Here is a 24,293-nt window from a genome sequence, read left to right as displayed (position 1 = left end):
CGCACAACGATTCGAATCATAACTGCCGTAGAAATGGAAGTGACAACATCGCGGTCACACCTTGGCGATCTTGCCAGCATATGCCGACCTAAGAAAAATGTGTCTAAAACGTTGGGACACGTCAAATACGGTATGAGTAAGTTTGGTATACGTGAGTGGAACGCTTAAATACGCTATCATACGTCGTAGTAAGTAGAGTACGTCAAGAAATTTTAAACATGTTCAAAATTTTACGACGTACTCGGTGTATGACACACGTTCCGCATGCGATGGGGATAATTATGTTTTACACACGATATGTGGACGCTTACACACGTCCACAAACGCTACTTATAAGCTACTCATAAGTCGAAACACGTCGCGGTAATGTCTTTTTTACGCGAAACTTATTTCTAACTTATGTTTGACGTGCTTTGAACCAATTCTTTACGTAGTCCCAACACACATCGACGTATGTAGACGTATTCCAATGACGTCTTCCGGTCGACAAAAAAAATAAATGAACGTGTTTCTAGCTTACAACTGCCATATAAAGACGTGTTCCCAGCGGTTTTGGGAATTGGTATATAAAAATGCTGCTCATAAAAGGGGAACCCAACAGTGCTTTCGAGTCCTTTTTGAGTCGATGTCCATGTCAGCAGTAACAGTATCAGTATCAGTATTGGTATTAGTATTAGTATTAGTAGTAGTTTGTTCATGTTGGCAGTCGTAGGTGAGGGGGAGGGTGTGGATTATGATGGATCGTCCTTGCGTCCGTGTGTCCATGGGTAGGAGACATCTTTTCACCATTGTTCGAAGTTCTTCGCGGCTAATTTTTATGGGGCTTTTTCAACAATGAGCTATAGCTTGTTTTTACGATTTCGGTCTATTCATAACGGGTTGGACAAATGCACAATGAACTCATAATGTGCATAGAGCGCTTTGATTACTTATAGATACGATATACCAACGAATAATTATCGTGAAGCCGGCGTTCACAAACTATGCCCAACGATAGCCTAACTTATCCATATCGTGCGGCAGTTTATCTTTGCCGGTGAAGTAGGGTTTGCTATTCAGAGGCTGCCACTCAACGATTTAAATGGCTGCATCTCCACTATTGAAAGTAGACGCTTGCGCTCAATAATTGGATTTTTTTTACACTCAACAACTTTTAAACGGTACCACTCAGCTATTTTCATTGTTTGCAATGAACGATTTAAATTGCTGTCACTCGCCTTTGTTTTTTGACGCTGGCGCTCGGAAATTTTAATCGTTTCTATTGAACGTGCTAAATCGCTCAAACTCCACTATTGAAAGTAGGCGCTTGCGCTCAACAATTCGATTTTTTTTTACACTCAACGACTTTTAAACGGTACCACTCAACTATTTTCATTGTTTACAATGAACGATTTAAATTGCTGTCACTCGCCTTTGTTTTTTGACGCTGGGGTTTTGAAATTTGAAGCGTTTCTTCTGAACGTGTTAAAACGCTCAAACTCGACTATTTTAAATAGACGCTACCGATGGACAATTGGAATCATAGCCAAGCTAGAGATCGAAGTGTGAACATCCTCGTCATGCCGAAGAAAAGTTTGAAGAATGCTGCAAATAAGTGTCCTGGCCGTAGCCGTGGACGCTGACGCAAGGATGATCCATTATACCGACGTCTTTCAGTCTATGAGTAACTTAAAAGTAATGTCTGTCGATGTGTGGCAACGATCGCGTAACGTGCCAACAACACGTTAATCATAGGTTAGAAATAAGTTTCGGGTACGCTAAACATTACCTCGGCGTGTCTCAACTTATGATTAACTTACAAGTAGCATGTGTTGACGTCTGTCAACGATCGCAGACCGTGCATACAACTTGTGGCCAGCGTAGCGGAACGTGAGTCATACGCCAGCATACGTCGTGAAATTTCAAGCATGAAAAAATTTGAGAACAACCAAAAAGTACAACGTTTAAAGCCAACGTACAACGACGTATGGCAGTGTTTTTCAGCGTGATCTCAATGTTATCAAAAGTTACCCATAACGTATTCAACCTTTGCCAGCATTTTGGAATTTTTTTTTTAAAAATCGGCTTACGTTGGCCAAAACGTCAAGGTGTGACCGGGCCTTTAACAACTTTATCCCTCTGTAATTTCCACAGCTCTGCACATCACCCTTGTTCTTGAAAATCGGAACCAGTACACTGAATCTCCACTCCTCTGGAATCCTCTCACTTTCCAAGACTTTATTAAACAATCTGGTCAACAACCCCACTGCCATCTCTCCTAAGCACTTCCATGCCTCCACTGGTATACCATCTGGGCCAACCGCCTTTCCACTTTTCATCTTCTTCATAGCAGTCCTCACTTCATCCTTACTGATCGACCCCACATCCAGATTCACTATCTCCACCTCTTCCAACCTTCTCTCTCTCTCTCATTTTCTTCATTCATCAGCTCCTCAAAGTACTCCATCCACCTTCTCAACACACTCTCCTCGCTCGTCAGCACATTCCCTTTTGTGTCCTTTATCACCCTAACCTGCAGCACATCCTTCCCAGCTCGGTCTCTCTGTCTTGCCAATCGGTATAAATCCTTTTCCCCTTCTTTTGTATCCAACTTCTCATACAGCTCGTCATATGCCTTTTCCTTGGCCTTTGCCACCTCTCTTTTTGCCTTTCGCCGCCACTCCTTGTACTCCTGCCTACTTTCTTCATCTCTCTGACTATCCCACTTCTTTTTCGCCAACCCCTTCTTCCTTATACTTTCCTGTACTTCCTCATTCCACCACCAAGTCTCCTTATCTTCCTTCCTCTGTCCAGATGTCACACCAAGTACCTTCCTAGCTATCTCCCTCACAACTTCTGCTGTCGTTGCCAAATCATCCCACCCATCTTTACCACCATCCAACGCCTGTCTCACCTCCTCCCTAAATTTCACCCAACAGTCTTCCTCCTTCAGCTTCCACCATCTGGTCCTTGGTTCAGCCCTCACTCTCTTCCTCAACCTCACCTCTAAAGTCATCCTACAGAACACCAATCGATGCTGTCGAGCTGCACTCTCCCCTGCCACCACCTTACAGTCACGAATCTCTTTCAGGTTGCATCTCCTGCTTAAGATGTAATCCACCTTTATGCACTTTCCTCCACTCTTGTATGTCACCCTGTGTTCCTCCTTCTTCTTCAAATACGTATTTACCACTGCCATTTCCATTGTTTTTGCAAACTCTACCACCATTTGCCCTTCCACATTTCTCTTGTTGAGACCGTACCTTCCCATCACCTCCTCATCCTCTTTATTCCCTTCCCCAACATGCCCATTGAAATCTGCTCCAATCACCACTCTTTCATCCTTGGATACACTCTCCGCCACTTCATCTAACTCACTCCAGAAATCTTCTCTGTACTCCATCTCACACCCCATATGTGGGGCATATGCACTGATGACATTCATCATCACCCCCTTCAATTTCCAACTTCACACTCATCACTCGGTCAGACACTCTCCTCACCTCCAATACCCTCTTGACATGGTCTTCCTTCAGGATTACCCTGACATCATTTCTCCTCCCATCCACACCATGGTAGAACAGTTTGAAATCACCTCCAATGCTCCTAGCCTTACTCCGCATCCACTTGGTCTCTTGTACACACAGTATGTCCACCTTTCTTCTCTCCATCATATCAGCCAACTCTCGCCCTTTGCCAGTCATCGTCCCAACATTCAGAGTTCCAACTCTCACCTCCACACTTCTACCCTTCCCCCTCTCCCACTGCCTCCGGACTCGCCTTCCCCGTCTCCTTCTCCTGCTTCGCCCAGCAGTAGCACAATTTCCACTGGTACCCTGTTGACCACCGGTACCGGTGGCGGTCGTTGGTAACCCGGGCCTCGACCGATCCGGAATGGAAATTCGTTTTGTTGTCCGTATAATGATTTGACATAGGTTTTTACGCCGGATGCCCTTCCTGACGCAACCCTGGTCGCCTCTTACGACACAGGGATATGGTACACCTATTCTAACCGGGGCATACACCGGGCCCAGTACAACTGGTACTCATTTCGCCGACCTCAGAAGGATGGCAGGCTGAGTCAACCCCCTGGTGTTTTCGACTTGGCAGATATATGTATATGTATATATGTATATATATATATATATATATATATATATATATATATATATATATATATATATATATACATACATACATACATATATTAATTCAGTGTCCCAACGGGGCTTGAACTCAGGACCTTTTGGGTCCCACCCCAACCACTGCGCCAACACCAAAAAAAAAAAATTCAAATCTTTTTTCAAAATGGCCGCCATAGCGGCCATATTGGATTTTGGACCACGTCCAAAATCTAATGCCATGATCCTTGGACCATACCTAATCCCCCCACCAAGTTTCGTCGAAATCCGTTGAGTTTTTTTCCGTAAAACTGTTCACAAACAAACAAACAGAAAGGGGTGAAAACAGTAACCTCCGATCTTCGATGGCGGAGGTTAATAAGAATGTCTCCCTCTTGTGTAGTTGTTTTCCATTATCGTTTGGTTTCTCTCATTAACACAATCATCAAAGATAACGAGGTTCTTTTTTGATTTATCCAAATCTTGGGGAGAAGGTATATCATCCGTATTATCACGAAGAATACAAGTTATTGGCTTTGATTTCTTTTTATATCTCTGTGTTTCACAAACGAGTTGTATTATATCTTCAATGTTGTAATCTTTTAGTTTGTTTTGAAGTTAAAATAAACCGATTATATCTTCTTTTAAATAAGATGCATTAAAATTAAAAGAAAGGAAGTAAGAAGACGGTGTCCCGCCCGGGGGAGTTCGGTAGGACGTCATTACAGGACGGTTTTGAGCGTTGAGAGTGTCTCGGCTTTTTTCTGGTGTTCTGTATCCTATTAAGGTTTTATTATGATCGAGTCTTCATTTAATTGGCCATTGCAACCCTCCGGGGTGCTGGGAGGTGGTGATTAAGGATAATTGACACGACTCCTGACGATGACGAGGGTTCATCATGGAGGGTTCATCGAATGAGGAAGAGGGACAGACCACGGAGGAAGAGTTCTGAAGAGTTGGAACTCCCAAAGTGGTTCAGGGCCCCTCTGCCCCTGAAGAATACCATCACAAACTTTTTGGAAGAGTTTTGGTTTTTGATGGCGTCACAACCCTGAGTCCTGACAACCCGATAAAGATGGCGACATTGATTCACAAAGAATTACGAGATGCGTTTCATGCCAGAAAGTTCAGATCTGGAGATCTCTTCATGAAGTGTAAATCAGTCGAACAATGGGAGAAGGTCATGAAAACCCAGTATTTTGATGGGCTCCGAGTTTTGTGTCATATTCCGAGGAGTCGAGGGGAGAGTCGAGGAGTCATTTCCGGGATTGATCCCTCCATTTAAACCGATGGTAGCACGAGTCATTTAATGGAGGAAGGAGTTGTTGACGTCCTCCGTCTCACCACAGTCAGGGATGGGGTCAAAGTCAAGAACACCTCGGTGGTTTTCTTGTGACATCCTAGTCCTTCCCCCAAAAGTTTTCTTGGGTTATGAAGCCTTCACTGGACGGGAATATATTCCACTCCCCCCACTCCCCGACCACCCCATCCCCATCACCCCCTTCCCCCCTCCCTCCTCTGCTCCCCTCCCTTCCCCTCCCTTCCCCTCCCCCATCTCCCTTCCCCCTCCCTCCTCTCTCCCCTCCCCTCCTCTCTCCCCTCCCCTCCTCCCCTCCCCTCCTCCCCTCCCCTCCTCCCCCTCACCTCCTCCCCCTCCCCTCCCCTCACCTCCTCCCCTCCCCTCTCCCCTCCCCTCCTCCCCTCCCCTCCTCCCCTCCCCTCCTCCCCTCCTCCCCCTCCCTCCCCTCACCTCCTCCCCTCCCCTCCCCTCCCCTCACCTCCTCCCCTCCCCTCCCCTCACCTCCTCCCCCTCCCCTCCCCTCACCTCCTCCCCTCCCCTCCCCTCACCTCCCCTCACCTCCTCCCCCTCCCCTCCCCTCACCTCCTCCCCCTCCCCTCCCCTCACCTCCTCCCCCTCCCCTCCCCTCACCTCCTCCCTCCTCCCCTCACCTCCTCCTCCTCCTCCCCTCACCTCCTCCCCCTCCCCTCCCCTCCTCCCCCTCCCCTCCCCTCCTCCCTCCCCTCCCCTCACCTCCTCCCCTCCCCTCCCCTCACCTCCTCCCCTCCCCTCCCCTCACCTCCTCCCCCTCCCCTCCCCTCACCTCCTCCCCTCCCCTCCCCTCACCTCCTCCCCTCCCCTCCCCTCCCCTCCCCTCACCTCCTCCCCTCCCCTCCCCTCCCTCCCCCTCCCCTCCCCTCCCCTCCCCTCCCCTCCCCTCCCCTCCCCCTCCTCCCCTCCCCTCCCCTCCCCTCCCCTCCTCCCCTCCCCTCCCCTCCCCTCCCCCTCCCCTCCCCTCCCCTCCCCTCCCCTCCCCTCCCCTCCCCTCACCTCCTCCCCCCCTCACAGGATTCCCCTGGTGGTTTATGTAAATCATCCAACGATTAACTCCAAATGAGGAACTTACATCCTGGAGTTTACTAGATTCACCAGCGATCTTACATCCACACTGGATATAACCCATTGGTTATTTAACAAACCTGGTTTAAAAGCCCCAATCGGTTTTACATTAACGGTTACATCCTTCAATGTATCCACCGAAAATTCCAGCAGTGTGTGTGTGTGTGTGTGTGTGTGTGTGTGTGTGTGTGTGTGTGTGTGTGTGTGTGTGTGTGTGTGTGTGTGTGTGTGTGTGTGTGTGTGTGTGTGTGTGTGTGTGACCGCCGTTTCTCGACAACCGCTGGTCCGATCTAATTAAAACTTGCCAGGTATATTGCTGGGGACCTGAGGATGTGCCTTTTCAAGGTTTGATATTAATCGGACAAGTGCTTCCCAAGTTATGGCCATTTATTTACCAACCAATGACAAGACACGTTGTTGCGTGGGCGTGGCCGATGGGAAAGGGAAGCTCAGCTGCATTCCCCATTACGGGTTACAACGTACGGACTTCTGGATAATGATGACTTCGTGTATTCTAATAATTTCTCGATTTCTTATGCGCATTTATAGATAAACACAATGCCGCAAGTTATGATCATTTTGATACGAGACGGTGCATAAATTTCGGTCACATCAGAGTGCTGGTGTGCTCCGAACCAGGAAGTAATTTTTTTCTCTTCTCTTTTTGTTTTTCCTTGCGATGACATTGAGAAAAGGCAAAATACGTTGGCGCTAATTGAATAATTGGCCATTAAAACCTAAATTGCGAATCATCGTAACTGTGATATGCGAACTTCCGCGCCACGCACGAACGGGCACGCGAGAGCGAAGAAACGGCCTGTGTGGTTGTTTGTTGCTCGCGATGGAATATAAATTTATTCCTTTTTTTTTTTTTTAAGGGCACGTACTAGTTCTCTGAAGAACCGGACCGGATACACTTTGGTCACCGAGCCGGATGTTCCCTCGATTCTTTAAATCTGTCTGAAAATTCAAAACGGGAATGTGGTGGGGGGGCAGTGTAAAGTTATTATTATTATTATTTTACTTTCTAACCTTTACTTCCATTTTATTAATATATTTTCCGTTTTTGGTTGTGACCTTGACTTCGGGTCCGTGGAGTTTGGGGAGAATCGGGACTCTGACTCCGTCAAGAAACAACAAATCCTGAAGGAAGAAGAAGAGGAAGCAGAATGTGGAGTCACAGGATAACGAAGAAAAACTTCCGGGTGATCTTTTGAACCTTGTGCTGTACGCAGCTCGTGGTGGTCGTGGTCGTGGTGGTCGTTTCTGAACTGAAGAGGTATGTTCGGAATCTCTTATTTAATTATGAGGAAGATTTGGAAAACGTTAATTTAAAGATAAAATAATTTATTTTCGATGATTATCTGGAATGAAGAAAAGTTAACGTTATTTTTATTAAATATTTGTTGATTGAATGAGGTGTTTGATGGAAACTTCCTTCCTCATCCCAAAAATACAAACAAAATGATCGTGTGGATCTAAAATGTTACATTCCTGGTTAACATTCCACGAACATTCCATCCTTTGTTGAATTGGCGTCTACGGGCAGGAATTCCCTCCTCCAGTTCGTGATGAAGAAACGTGTCTTTTCCCATTTTTTTGTCTGTGGGCAACACGCGTTGCTCCGTGTCTGTGGACAACACGCGTTGCTCCGTGTCTGTGGACAACACGCGGTGCTCCGTGTCTGTGGACAACACGCGGTGCTCCGTGTCTGTGGACAACACGCGGTGCTCCGTGTCTGTGGGCAACACGCGGTGCTCCGTGTCTGTGGGCAACACGCGGTGCTCCGTGTCTGTGGGCAACACGCGGTGCTCCGTGTCTGTGGGCAACACGCGGTGCTCCGTGTCTGTGGGCAACACGCGAGGATGTAGAAGAGCCTGAACAAGGGACATTGAAGCCCTTTGTGAGCATCTCGATCACTTGTGCGTTCGATTCATCAAGCTCTCCTTCAGGGGCTGTCACACTTTGACGATTTAGCCAGCGTATGCCGATGTATGAAAAATTTGTCTAAAACACTGGCACACGTCGAATTTGTTATGTGTAAGTTTTGTATACGTTAACAGCACGCTGGCATACGTCGTAGTACGCCAAGCTCGTCGACAAATTTTAACATGCTTGAAATTTTTCGACGTATCCCAGCGTATGACTAACACGTTCCGCATACGCTGGCCATAAGTTGGAGGCACGTTACGCAGTTGTTGACACACGTCGACACACGTTACTTGTAAGTTACTCATAAGTCGAAACACGTCGAGGTAATGTTTAGCGTCGGTGTTCCAGACTCCATGGTTTTTTTTTTTTTCTCTCTTTTCTTCTGCATGACGGTGATGTTGACACTTCGATTTCTCGTGTGGTTATAATATAATATAATTAATAGGCTGCCGCTCAATAAATTCAGTCAAAACAGCACTAGAAACATCACCGTCATGCGGAAGAAAAAAGAAAAAAAAAACCATGGAGTCTGGAACACTGACGGGTTCCTCCTGTGTGAACCCCATTTTTATATACCAATTCCCCTAAACACTGCCAATACGCCATTACACAGTAGCTGTAAGTTACTAACACGTTCAGTAAGTTCTGTGGTCATCTTGAAGACATCAAATACGCCAATATGCGTTGGAGATACTAGTCCGGGAGCCAACCGATCAAAATTTAAAAAAAATTGCCCGGTCTGCTGTAAAATTTTTGTGTTTATTTTCATAAAGAGACACCCTTTGAGTATATGAAAACCAATGTTGGCAATGGTGAAACTCTTGCGCAACAACACAGTCAGCACTTTTGCGAGCCCCCTCTGATAACAAAATGTTGGCAAAAGCAAAGATGTAGGATGGGGGGAAGGGGTAATTCATATTGTCCTAAAATCATAACCACTAAACCTATATACACAAATGACCCCTCATATTCAAGAGGAGTTCATTTCCTATATCAAAATTGGTGTAGATTTAACCTACCTACAATTGACAAGGTTATATGTCAAACAACAAAAGATTTATGTAACTCAGAAATGCTTGACTATCAATGGGGTCAGGAACAAGAACATACTTTTACATGCCATGGATTTAAGGAAGATAAAATTAGAAATGGATTAACACAATATTGTGACATTAAACATCCTCTTCAGAGGAAGAGTCACTCTCTGAAACAACTCCACCACATGAACCTCTCTGACCAAGGCATATGCATGTCACTCAGCAAGGCTCAGCAGCCTTTTTGCATGAACATCGTTTCAGACATTTGGATAATTTGCACATGCAAGACACAGTTTTGTCTATGTTTGGCTTGGCTGGCTTAGACATAAGAATTGGGACCAGTTTTCCATTGATAAGGGTTCTGCCAAATGTTGTGGCTGGGGGAAGTGCTCGGTCACTGAGATGTGCACGTCTATACAGAAGCAATTGATACAATGCTCTTAAAACAAGGAAGTAAAACGCATCTTCTGTTGCTGGCAGTGACCTAAGGTCTAATTTTGAAGAGACAAACATATGCTGCCTGAGTGTATCCAAACAGCTGAACCCTTTTTGGCCATGCAGAGCAGTCCAGTATACTCTGGTCTCAACAATGACACATTCTGTTGCTGCCATTTCACTATCTCTCCCAAAATCAACAAGGTGGGGAAGGTTTCCTATCAGTCCCAGAGAAACCTGTGCCGCTCTTCTTTTCCCCTTCTGAATGGGTAGCTCACTGTGTCACATCCACACAACACATATGTGCACAGAAGTGTAGCTGCGACATCAAGAGGATTTTCTGGTACTTCTTGCTCAACACTTCTACCAGCTCATGAATAGGTAAGTATTGATTCTGCCGTTGTATCCAGAGTTCTTGCAATGTGTTCAAGCAGCAGAAGTGATATATACACAGCATAATTATGTCTGTATCTGTTGCATGCACAACAGCTCGATGGTGATCAAGATATTCCACACAATACGCAAGATGAGCTATAATCCTTGTGTCTGCCTCTTCATGTTCTTCACAAGGTCAGTCCAGAACTGAACTTGATGCTGATGTGATGGAAAGAGTGTGACCTTTGTTTTCCATCATACCACCAAGAATGATGGTCACTCCATCCGGAATAGCTTCAGGACTCTCACAAAGGGAAGTGCCAATGAAGTTCTGAAGATTTCCTTTATTTCTTGGATTCTTCATGAGTAAATTCCAGTCCGGAATTTCTAGACTCTTGGATGGTGAGAATTGTCTTGCCTGGTCTGTCTGGTTTCTCCTCTGCTGCTCATCACCCTTCAAAGTATGGCTATCAAAATCATACTGATCACCAATGATGTTGACACAGTTGCACATTTCAGGTTTCAACTGCAGGAGCTTGCGAAGATACAGCTGGGGAAGTTCACCAAATGTTTTTGCACCCATTTTTTGGTATTTATTTACAAATGCCATTGTGTCTACCAGATAAACTGTGTATAGGTCACTCTGTGGTAATGATGGCAGCTGTAAAACAACATCCTGCTCAGCTTCAGCAATTAGCACTGCCACGAAATCAGACTTGTTGCCTTTGCGCATTACAAACCCCTGTGCCAAGCGTGGATCAACCTCAAACAGGGATGATGGATAGTCTGTCCACTCATGGGAAAAGGCAATCCGTCTTGTGACTGGGTCGGCATCTCGATAGAAACACAGCACACGTGTAGTTGCAGTCTCATCTTGATAGATCCTGATTAAACTGTTTCCTTGATGGTTTTGATTTCTTCTGTGAGGAGAAAGTTACCAGCTTCAGTGGTTCAATCTTAATAGAGACCACCTCTTCTGCTTTCATAATGGCTTCCATGCCCTTAGCTTGAGCATGGACCAAGTCTTTTGAAGCAGCCTTCTCACCAGTTGCTCTATTGAGCAGATCCACTTGGTTGTTACACTGGAATGGGTTTATCATCTGCTGGCATATCACTTTCTTGATCTCCTCAACATGCATATGTTCTTCTGTTGCCTGCTTATGTGTTTCTCCATGATGAGTAGATTCCTGTTGGCCTAGATTAGCCATAGACTTTATGTTCTCTGATACAGCTGTGAGAAATGGTGCTGTCTTCACATATTTATCTCGAGCAGCTGGTGCCTGAGATATGCGTTTGAACAGAGATGTCTTCCCTTCATTGTTGTATGTCTGCTCCAGGGCCATGTCACTCCAAACACCATTGAATTTTCCTTTGGAAGAGTGAACTGTGAAGTACCCAACCTGGATCCAGCAAACCTTAACCGAACTGTGTTCAATAGAGTAAGAGGATTTTGGGGGTAGGGGTAACTTTGGTTGACAAAAATGTTAATTTTCTCTTTAAAAATTGATAGAACTCACTCAAATTTGCTGTTTTAATTAGCCAAGGATACCATGTTCATATCACATTAAGAGAAATTAGTATTCTAATGCAGCATCTGCCTATGATAAGAAAAGTTCTAAAGGCCATCTTCAAAAAACTTTATTTTTAAGGCATTTTTCACAAAATTATGTACTTTTACGAGGTTTACTTCCACAAAGGCAATTTTTTTTTTTTGTCATTTTACAATGCACTGATTGAATTCTTACATTTAGTTCACATTTATTTTTAATGAATGTGATTTTTTTAATTTTTTTAGAAATTTTATTGACAATTGCTGTTTTATCAAATTTTTCAAATCTTCCTCAAACAAAAACGTCCGCAAAAATTTTTCGCAAGAGCTTATGAATTGCCAACATTGGTTTTCATGAACTGCAAACATATATCTAAACATCCTGGGGGTGTAAAATTTTATAGTGGAGGCTGTAAGGTCCAACCTAAAACAGCCTCGTACACAGGTTGGCTCCCGGACTATACGATACACATCGGTTCAAAGCACTTTACTCATTAGTTAGAAATAAGTTTCGGGTAGCTAAACCTTACCTTGACATGTTTCGACTTATGAGTAACTTACAAGTAACGTGTGTCAACGATCGCGTAACGTGCCGACAACTTATGGCCAGCATATGCGAAACGTGTGCGTCATACGCTGGCATACTTCGAAAAATTTTCAACACGCTGAAAATTTGTCGACGTACTCAGCGTACTACGATGTATTCCAGCGTGCTTCAGCGTGCTCTTAACGTATACAAAACTTACCCATAACGTATTCGACGTGTGCCAGCGTATTCGGAAAATTTTTCATACGCTGGCTAAAACGTCAAGGTGTGACAGCGGCTTGACACTTCAATGTCTAGTGCGGTTATGATTTGAATCATTGAGCCACAGCCTTTTAATAGGCTACGCCACGTGATCATTGGCGATACGCTGCCGCGCACTATGCATAAGTTAGACTATCGTTGGGCATAGGTTGTGAACGCCGACAACATGCTCAGCATTCGTTGATATAAGTTATCTGTATGTTATCGAAACGTTCTGTGTACATTACTCATACGTTATGCATACGTCCAACTCGTTATGAATATGTCCAAAACTGGAAAAAAAACTAGAGGGGGAGCACTCGGTAGAGTGCAAAACCTCCGCCGCCAATACTGCTGGGTCACTTAAGTGAACCTGATATCCTATTCATTGCAGGTCAAAACGGATCAGACTCGATTGAACCATGATTAAATAAACTAAACTCGATTGACGCGCATGAAGAAATGTCAAAAAAAAAAAAATAGAAATTTTTTTGAAAAAAAAGTTTTCAAAATTTGTTTATTTTTTTTCTCCTACAATTTTTTTTTTTGGGGGGTGGGGGTTGGACATCACTTGAAACATGTAGAAATGAAAAAAATCAAATATTTTTCTGATAAAATCGAATTTTTTTTGGAGCAAGTCCAAACTCTAATGGCATGATCCTTGGACCATACATAATCCCCCCCCACCAAGTTTCGTCGAAATCCGTCCAGGAGTTTTTCTGTAATACTGTTCACGAACAAACAGATAGGGGTGAAAACAGTAACCTCCGTCCATCTTCGATGGCGGAGGTTAATTACACTCTGAGTGAAAGTCCCCTGCCATGCTACAGTCTTGACTCATCTCTTCTTTACTCTCAAGCTTGGTTCTATCACTGTCTACTCTATTGAATAATTCATATACACTTATTTTATCTCAACCTTTCATCATCTGAAACATCTCAAATCATATCTCCTTGTAACCGCCTCCTTTCTGGTGTATAAAGCTCTTTTTTTCCATCAGCCTTTCATGGCTCAGTCGAGCTCAGCCTGGAATCAATCCAGTCACGCTGCACTGAAACCTCTGTGTGGCATCTTTGTCCTTCTTGAGTTGTGGTGACCAGAACTGCACACAATATTTGAGATTTCCCCTCACTAAATTCCTGTGCAATGTTAACACCACCTCTTTTGATTGATAAATGATCCCCCTCCGAATGCAGCCGAAAACACTATTTCCTGCCTACTTACCTCCCATTTCTCTTGCCACCCTCAGATCCTTCTCCTGTGTAACACACTCCAACATTACCCCTTGCATCCTTTTTTAGCTCGCCTGTTCGAAGAACAGAGAGCTATAGCGATACCCCCGGCGTGAGCGTGAGCGTGAGCGTGAAAATGTTAAAGTTTTTGGTGCAAGTTATTTTTTCCTTTCTAATGTTTTTATCAACCACACTTTTTTTATATGCCCGATATATATATATATATATATATATATATATATATATATATATATATATATATATATATATATATATATATATATATATATATATATATATATATATATATATATATATATATATATACATACACACACACACACATCGGGGTGTATTATGTGTAGTCCGTCCGTCCGTCTGTCTGTCTGTCCATCCGTTCCTGTCCGCACTCTAACTTCCAAAGTTTTCAACTTTCACGTTTCAGTATTGGTACGTTCGCACAGACTGTGGAGACGGTGTGTCTCGACATACGTTCGTCATGTAAAGTGGTTGCCATGGCAACCAGGATGCTGTTTTCCCTCCGTTCCTGTCCGCACTCGTACTCCCAAAGTTTTCAACTTTCACGTTTCATGTCTGGTATATAGGTACAGACTGTGGAGACGGTATGTTGCGACATATGTTAGTCATCTAAAGTGGTTGCCATGGCAACCAGGATGCTGTTTTCCATGTCGAAGCACAATTCTGTATATACCTTCTTGTTCGGGCGTATATTGTGCTCACTTGTGCTGTTGTTACTGATTACAATATAGAAATACATATATTGCTTTAAAATTATTTGGATCAGACTTCACTGCATTGCTTTATAAAAAATATTAATTATCAGACGAGTCTTTTAAAAACGATAAATGTATAAACAGGCGAGCATTGGATGGCTTTGATACCAACTCCCTACTTTTGTTTGTTTTGCACCACTGCAAACTAAAGAAATTCATGTGTGGACACCAAGATTTTTTTTATTATTTCAACAATTTTCTGGAAGACAAAACTGATTGCATTATTTGAACGAGAGGGGGAGCACTCGGTGGAGTGCAAAACCTCCGCCGCCAATACTGCTGGGTCACTCAAGTGAACCTGATATCCTATTCATTCAATTTGATGTCAACAGTGCTTAGAGTTATAGTTTGCAACTTTCCCTTTTACTTTTAACTTTTACATACTCAATTCATTCGTCATAACTAGATTCCTTGAGACAGAAATTGATTTTACGTGGGTATATCCACCTGAAGTTCCAAAATCAGCTGCAATTATAATTTTAGCATGTTTTTTTGTTGGAAATGACTTATAACATGTTGAGATGCAAAAAAGAGAAATCGAAATTTTGTTGAAAAAATTTGCAAATTTTTTTTTTCTCTAACTTTTTTTTTTGGGGGGGGGGGGGGTTGGAAATCACTTAAAACATGTAGAAATGCAAAAAAAAAAAAAAATTCAAATATTTTTTTCAAATTGGCCACTGTAGCAGCCATATTGGATTTTGGGCCAAGTCCAAAATCTGATGGCATGATCCTTGGACCAGACCGAACCCCCCCCCGACCCCCACCAAGTTTCGTCGAAATCCGTCGAGGAGTTTTTCTTCATCAAACAAACAATCAAACAAACAAACAAACAGAAAGGGGTGAAAACAGGAACCTCCATCCATCTTCGATGGTGGAGGTTAAAAATGTGCAAGGGTGCTAATATTTTTGGCCATGACAGAATCTCCAGAGACAAATCCCTGATCTCATGGTCTCCATCCGTTGTTTGGAGAGTTGAAGCATCGTGTCCAAGGTGGAGTGACCAGGTCTAAATCTCAATTCATGAACTGAGACAAGTTTGTTGGAGAAAACGAAGCATTTCATATCAACTGGGTTTAAACTGTGATACAATATATTTGCACCCTTTTTATTTCATGTTGTGATGTTGGCTGATTTCCAAGGAGATGGAAGATGAGCGATGGTAAATAACGGTGAACAGAGCAGAGGAAGCGCAAAAGCTGCAGAGAAGGGTTTTTAGGACACGTGAGCTGATGCCTTCTCGTCCAGTTGCAGAATCAGTCCAGGGTTACCAGAAACGCTTCCGCCTTCAGGTGCAAAAGAGACAATTTCGGATCAGTTTCGTCTGACTGGCGAGTATGGGTGGAGACGGGGAGGGTTTCAGGACACAATATTTTGATTTCTGGAGAAAAATTCTCAGGCTGAATTAATATTGGCAGCTGGGGATATGGGAGACCGCGTGTTGTTCACAGACACGGAGCACCGCGTGTTGTACACAGACACGGAGCACCACGTGTTGTTCACAGACACGGAGCACCGCGTGTTGTTCACAGACACGGAGCACCACGTGTTGTTCACAGACACGGAGCACCGCGTGTTGTACACAGACACGGAGCACCGCGTGTTGTTCACAGACACGGAGCACCACGTGTTGTACACAGACACGGAGCACCGCGTGTTGTACACAGACACGGAGCACCGCGTGTTGTACACAGACAAGGAGCACCGCGTGTTGTACACAGACACGGAGCACCGCGTGTTGTACACAGACACGGAGCACCACGTGGTGTACACAGACACGGAGCACCACGTGTTGTACACAGACACGGAGCACCACGTGTTGTACACAGACACGAAGCACCACGTGTTGTACACAGACACGGAGCACCACGTGTTGTACACAGACACGGAGCACCACGTGTTGTACACAGACACGGAGCACCGCGTGTTGTACACAGACACGGAGCACCGCGTGTTGTACACAGACACGGAGCACCACGTGTTGTACACAGACACGGAGCACCACGTGTTGTACACAGACACGGAGCACCGCGTGTTGTACACAGACACGGAGCACCACGTGTTGTACACAGACACGGAGCACCACGTGTTGTTCACAGACACGGAGCACCGCGTGTTGTACACAGACACGGAGCACCACGTGTTGTTCACAGACACGGAGCACCGCGTGTTGTACACAGACACGGAGCACCGCGTGTTGTTCACAGACACGGAGCACCACGTGTTGTACACAGACACGGAGCACCGCGTGTTGTACACAGACACGGAGCACCGCGTGTTGTTCAGACACGGAGCACCGCGTGTTGTTCAGACACGGAGCACCGCGTGTTGTACACAGACACGGAGCACCGCGTGTTGTACACAGACACGGAGCACCACGTGTTGTACACAGACACGGAGCACCGCGTGTTGTACACAGACACGGAGCACCGCGTGTTGTACACAGACACGGAGCACCACGTGTTGCGAATACCGAGGGAATTCCCGCCCGTGGACGCCAGTTTAACAAAGGATGGAATGTTCGTGGAATGTTAACCAGGAATGTAACATTTTAGATCCACACGATCATTTTGTTTGTATTTTTGGATGAAGAAGGAAGTTTCCATCAAACACCTCATTCGATGAACAAACACAACAAACATTTAAAGAAAAACTACTTTTCTTCATTCCAGATAATCATCGAAAATAAATTATTTTATCTTAAAATTAACATTTTACAAATCTTCCTCATAATTAAATGAGAGATTCAGAACATACCTCTTCAGTTCAGGTACGACCAAGACCAAGACCACCACGAGCTGCGTTGCAGTAACAGCACAAGGTTAAAAAAAAAAGATCACCCGGAAGTTTTTCTTCGTTATCCTGGAACTTCACAATCTTCTTCTTCCTCTCCTCCTCTTCCTCTTCCTCTTCTTCTTCTTCTTCTTCTTCTTCTTCTTCCACAATCTTCTTCTTCCACAATCTTCTTCTTCTTCCTCCTCAATTTGTTCTTTCTTGACGGAGTCAGAGCCCCGATTCTCCCCAAACTCCACGGACCCGAACTCAAGGTTACAACCAAAAACGGAAAATATGTTAATGAAATAGAAGTAAACGATAGAAAGTAAAATAATAATCATAATGATAGTAATAATTGTTTTCAGCAGTGGGGTTGCTTCCAAGTACTTTCGGTATTCGGTATCTCCTCTGGTTCTCAGTACTTGTATTTTTGGTATTGATCGGTAAGGTCCTTATTTTCACTCTTGGGGATCCCCAGGAGAGGAGAGTATATGGAGGGGGTATCGGGGGAGGATGATGGGGCGCTCTCGTCAAGAAGTGTGAGAACTTCTCGAGTGTCGGCCATGTGGAGGGGCAGGCCCGGTGAGGGAAGTGGTGAAGAGTCGGAGGTGCGGGAAGGGGTTAAGGATAAAGAGGAGCCGGGGGAAAATTCCCGATGATAATTTCGCCTGTGGAAGGGTCCAAGTCGTTAATTTTCAATAACCCGATAAAATTGGCTCCCGTAATTGGAAAAAAATTTGGTGACGTTCATTGTGCAAGGAAACTTCGATCTGGTGACCTTCTGATCCAGTGTAAATCGGTGGCCCAGCGGGAAAAGATTCTGAGAGTGTCTCTTTTCGGGGATATTCGAATATCTGCTCACATCCCCAGGTCTTTAAGGGAATGCCAGGGAGTAATTTATGGGATTGACCTGGACATTGATATGGAGGTTATCAAGAGGAATTTGGCTGACATGGGAGTAGGTGATGCTGGTCGTCTTTCGTCGGTGAGGGATGGTGTGAAGGTTTATACCACATGTGTGGTGTTGTCCTTCTCCATCCTGGTCCTTCCTCCTAAAGTGTTCCTGGGCTACCAATCCTTTCCTGTTCGGGAGTATATCCGTCCGCCTTTAAGATGTTACAAATGCCAAAGATTCGGTCATACTGCAACATCCTGTCGGGGTAAGTGCAGCCTTCAGAGGTTGTTTAGAATTTCAAAGAGCGGCCCAGATTCAGCAAGTGAAAACCACTGGGAAGTTATCGTATGCGGAGGCGGTGCTCAAGGTCCCCAAAGTTGTCTTGCCAATCAAAGAAACGAATAGGATTTCTAAAACTCCAGCTCCGGTTAAGATACAAACAGTTTCGGTGGGTTGTCAGACGGAGACAATAGATCAGGATTGCCAAACTGAGGATTCAAGTGCCATGGTGGTTTTGAACATCTCGAAATTGGGGTTCATTGGATTTATTACTGAGGTCGTAAATTTCACAGCTGTTGTAAATACGAAATCGGAGAAGATTAGCATTATTGCTTCAGCTGCCTGTAAACATCTGGGATGGGATGGTATTTCTACCAAGGATATTAATAAGATATTTAACAAGACTGGCAATAAAAAAGAGAGAGAAACCAGTCCTGATGCCAAACAGTCTCAGGACCCAATGTGATTTATGTTAATAATCCAATGGAATGCTAAAAGTCTAGTGGTGCACGGGTCCGAATTTAAAAAATACGTCTCTGATTTGTTAACTAAACCGGATATTATTTGTTTTCAAGAAACATGGCTCAAGGAGCATAATCGATTCCATATGCCGGGGTATACCCTTATTCGTAGGGATAGAGCTCGAGGTAAAGAGGGTGGGTGTGGCATTATGTGAAATTTGGTGTTCCCTTCACGGAAACGGAAGACGTTACGGAGCTGGAGTGTATTCTTATCAAGGTCCATGGCTCAAGGGGGAGGGTTACAATTATAAACTTCTATAATCCTTGCCAACCATTGATGCACAAGAGTCTTCAGGAGGTTTTTAGAAGGTGTGAGGGGGTGGTACTTGTTTGTGGCGATTTCAATAGTCATAATATTCTCTGGGGCTCTAAAGACACTGATAGGAATGGCGATATTATTGAGGATTTGATCGATGAGTTCGATATGGTGATATTAAATGACGGACAGGGAACATGTATAAATCCATCCACAGGGAAGATCTCCCCTCTGGATCTCACTCTTATTTCTTCAATAGAAGCTGCGAGATGCGATTGGGAAGTCCACGATGACAACCTCGGGAGTGATCACTTTCCTGTGATCGCTAATCTCCAATGTGAAAGGGGTTCTGTGGACTCACTCGGTCCGGCTTCTTGGAACTTTTCTAAGGCGAATTGGGGTCAGTTTTCAGATCATTGTGTCAGGGAAGTGAAGGAAGAGATTGGTGTTCACAAGAGATAACAACAATAGGAATTTTGTTCAAATTATGAATAACATTGCTTGTGAAACAATCCCAACCTCAATTCCTTCAGTGGGTAGGAAAATTAAGGTCCCCTGGTGGAATGAGGAATGCAAATTGGCAATCCAGGGAAGATGGGCGGCTCTAAAGAGACTTAGGAAAACCCTCAGGTTGGAGGACGTTATAGAGTATAAGAGGAAAAGGGCGATAGCCCAAAGAACTATAAAACGGGCCAAGTCTCCCTCTTGGAAATCATTTTGTTCATCAGTTAATCCAGATACCCCTCTCAAAACTATATGGGGAAGAGTCAAAAGTATACAGGGAGTTAAGTCGGGAGGGAGATCTTTTCCGGTGATTATTTCCCATAACATAGCCCTGTGTTCTAATGCACACAAGGCAGAAGCCGTGGGCCAATTATTTTCTAGTAGTGAGAATATCATAAAGGATGACGTTTTGGAGGCTCGTTTTCCCCAAGTTGTAAGTCAAACCAGGGTGATCACCAATACGTTCCTGCCTTCAAATCCTTCGCTCAACTTTGACTTCACCATTTGGGAACTGAAGCAGGTGATTCGTTCGGTTAAGAATAGCGCCCCAGGCCCGGATCGGTTATCGTTCCTTATGTTCAAACACTTGGATGATCGGGTGTTGAGAGTGTTCCTGAGTTTCTTCAATAGGATTTGGGCTTTAGGGAAACTTCCCTGTGATTGGAAACACACTATTGTAATTCCTATCCTGAAAGAGGGGAAAGAGGTGGATTTGTGCTGGATCACTGTCCCATCTTCATATCATCCAATTTCCCTTATTTCAGTTGTTTGCAAATTAATGCAGAAAATGGTGAGCAACCGATTGGTTTTCTTCTTGGAAAAGAACAACCTATTGTATAAAGGCCAGAGCGGTTTTCGAAAGGGACGGTCCGTTATGGATCACATTTCCGCACTGGCAAATGATGCAAGGAAACCCCGAGGTCATCAGGAGTCCCTTCTGGGAGTGTTCCTCGATATCCAAAAGGCATACGATTCAGTCTGGAAAAATGGCCTCCTTTATAAACAGTAATCTCGGGGTCAATGGCAGAATGCACGATTGGATTGGTGACTTTTTATCTGATAGAACATTTCAGGTGAGGGTTGGCCTGAGCCTCTCCTCTTCGTTTCATTCTGAAAAGGGCATTCCCCAGGGAAGCTGCTTAAGCCCAACACTCTTTCGTATTATGATAAATGATGTTGCCTCCATCCGCAAGCTCCATAGCAAGTTATTCCTGTTTGCTGACGACATTGCGATGTGGATCCGGTGTAAAAATCTTGCTATTTCGAGTAAAAAAACTCCAGGGCAATATCCGGCTCGTGGAGAAATGGGCCGAAGACTGGGGTTTTAAACTATCAGCTGATAAGTCCAAGTTTATCATATTTTCCCGTAAGAAGAGAACGGATGATATGGCAATGGTAATTAATGGCACTTGCATCCCTCCATCTCGAGTGGTGTCTTTCTTAGGAGTCACTTTCGATAAGGGACTAATCTGGACTCCACATGTGAAGGAGCTGATAGTAAATGTGCCAAAGGCATAAATTTATGACGTTGTCTCTCTGGAACAGAGTGGGGAGCACATCGTGACAGTCTTTTCATGATGTACAAAGCTAAAATTCGTTCCCACCTGGATTACAGATGCCTGGCTTTCGGTGATATGGCCAAGAGCAACCGTAAAAAACTTGAGACTATCCAGTCAAAAGCTCTTCGTGTCTGTTTCGGTGCTTTTACGAGCACTCCAGTGTCTGCCCTTCTGGTGGAAATAGGTGAGATGCCCTTGTCCCTTCGCTGGGAGTTGCTGAGAATGAAATATTGGGCTTGATCCACTTCTTCTGGGGATAGCCATCCTGGTAAATCCTTGTTTGAAAATTGTTGGGAATACCTGAAGTTAAACAACAACTCCGCTTCCTTGCCTCTTGGCCTGGCCTGTATCAAGTTAGCCAAGGAAATGAAGCTGGACTCCCTCCCAGTCAGCCCCCAACATAAAGTTCCCATTTGGCCCCCCAAGACACTCGAACCCCCTCGTCTCCACATGGACCTCTGGGGAAAATTGGATTCAGTTAATCCTGTGGTAAAGCACAACCTGGCTATGGAGTTTATAAATACAAGTTGGAGTCAATCTTTGCAAATATATGCGGATGGGTCCAAAGAACCCTCTCTCGGAAGGACAGCGGCGGCAATATGTATCCCGGATGTCCGTGTGGTCAGGGCTTTTCGGTTAACCGATCATCTTTCAGTTTTCTCGACGGAACTATTTGCAATCGTCCTAGCTATGGAATGGATAATCGAGTTCAATCGTCGTAGTGCAGTTATCCTCTCGGACTCACTCTCGGCATTAAAGGTGCTGGAATCCTTCCAGGGTGGCTGTAGGTATGACTTGGTCCTGGAAGCTTGGCATTTGTATAACATCATGAACTGGAGGGGTCTGGTGGTGGATCTGTGCTGGATCCCTGCACATGTGGGAATTGGGGGGAATGAGGCCAGTGACCTTGCAGCAAAGCATTCCCTCAGAATGGACAATGTCACCCAAATCCCCTTGGGACCTTCAGAAATCATTAGTCTGGTCAAGGACCGTATTGTGGGAAAATGGCAATGTCAGTGGGACTCCTGCACAAAGGGGAGATTTTTTCACAAGGTGCAGTCGGAGGTGGTTCCGCTTGTTAAGCTCCCCAGGCTCTCCCGGAGGGACCAGGTAGTGCTTTGCAGAATAAGACTCGGGCACTGTCGCTTAAATGCATACCTCCATAGAACTGGATGTCACCCAACGGGGTTCTGTGATGTGTGCAGAAAACCTGAAGACCGAAATCACGTATTTCGAAATTGCCCTCTCTATGGGGAATCGAGGCAGCGTCTCGTACGGTGTATAAGAGTTATGGGGATAAGGGTGTTGGACCTGCAGGTGATGCTGCGGCGGATGAACTGGAAGCACCCTCAGCTCTGTAAGGCGGTATGAAAATTCCTGAAGGAATGTGGGAGACCAATTTAAAATGTATCTGCCTTTGAAGGGCTCTGACTGTAGGCGAGTTTGATTATATTCTGGTGCGTGGTGTGGATAGAGCCTCCTGGCTCTGACAGCGCCATTAAACCCTCAACAATAACAACAACAACAATAATAATAACTTTACACTCTCCCCCCCCCCCCATTTCCGTTTTGAATTTTCAGACAGATTTAAAGAATCTCGGGAACATCCGGCTCGGTGAGCAAAGTGTATCCGGTCCGGTTATTCAGAGAATACATTGAAGGATGTAACCGGTAATGTAAAACCAATTGGGGCTTTTAAACCAGGTTTGTTAAATAACCAGTGGGTTATATCCAGTGTGGATGTAAGATCGCTGGTTAATTTCGTAAACTCCAGGACGTGAGTTCCTCACTTGGAGTTAATCGTTGGATGATTTACATGAACCAGCAGGGGAATCCTGGGACGTCCTGGAGACAAACCCTCGACGTTCATGGGTCCGTTGGTTGAATATTTTGTTGATCGAGTTGAAAGTAAACTCCTCCCAACCAGGTGTTTGAAGGTTACAGCGGAGATGATGTGGATTGTTTCGGATGTGCTCCCTGTTTGAGATGAACAATTTACGACTTCAGTGATGAAACTAATGAATCCCTCTTTTGTCGAGTTCGTGATCACGTGGGTGATTGCTCTCTCAGTTTGGCATTCTGTATCTCAAGAGGGGAGGGGTGGAGGTGGGGGAGGGGTGTGGGTGAGGGGATGTAGGTGGGGGGAGGGGGAGGGGATGTGGGTGAGGGGATGTAGGTGGGGGGAGGGGAGGGGATGTGGGTGAGGGGAGGGGAGGGGTTTGGGTGGAGGAGTGTGGGTGGGGTGCGGGGAGGAGTGTGGGTGGGATGGGGGAGGGGTGAGGGGAGGGGATGTGGGAGGAGGGGATGTGGGAGGGGAGGGGATGTGGGAGGGGAGGGGATGTGGGAGGGGAGGTGAGGGGAGGGGATGTGGGGGGGGAGGTGAGGGGAGGGGATGTGGGGGGGGAGGTGAGGGGAGCTCCTTCTTGTTGTTTATCCTCTTCCTCCTCCCCTTCTTCTTGTCCATCCTTCTCGTAATCTCTTTCATTGTCCTTTAAATGGTTGGTTTCCACGATAGTCCAAGAGGAATCATTGGCCAATGGACGTCACGTGACCAACTGAAGCCACAGACCGCCCATTCTCCCACTCCCATTCACGGTCCGTGAGTGAAACACTTCCACAAATACCTTTCCTTCAGGTGTTATTCAATCATCGACTTTTTATATAATTTCACGTTATTTCACAAGTACATCGATGTAAACATATAAATATATAAACCCTTTGAAGAGGGTGGGCTTGGGGTAGATTCACGGGGGTAGAAAAGATCGAGGATTTGGATGGGGGACGATAATAGTTGGTGGTGAACATGCTCTATCAAGTCATAGAGCATGGCATTTCAGTGTCCGAAAGCTGCTTATAAAGTTTGTTTTT

At 45.0% G+C, this 24,293-nt stretch overlaps 1 protein-coding gene across 1 annotated transcript in view; it reads left to right on the top strand.

The window, feature by feature from the left end:
- The first annotated feature begins 6,656 nt into the window (after nucleotides 1–6,656).
- The window catches only part of LOC147029138 (uncharacterized), an 84,461-nt gene continuing 66,824 nt past the window's right edge, over nucleotides 6,657–24,293 (top strand). Inside the window, exon 1 of the mRNA XM_085876280.1 lies at nucleotides 6,657–7,777. The gene's annotated coding sequence lies outside the window, so the exon portion shown is untranslated. The remainder of the gene's footprint in view (nucleotides 7,778–24,293) is intronic.

The sequence above is a fragment of the Eptatretus burgeri genome, chromosome 4 (genome assembly GCF_056783735.1).
Source record: "Eptatretus burgeri isolate ZD-2024b chromosome 4, Ebu_testis_v1, whole genome shotgun sequence".
Lineage (NCBI taxonomy): Eukaryota > Metazoa > Chordata > Myxini > Myxiniformes > Myxinidae > Eptatretus > Eptatretus burgeri.
This window is presented reverse-complemented; position numbering and strand designations above follow the sequence as displayed.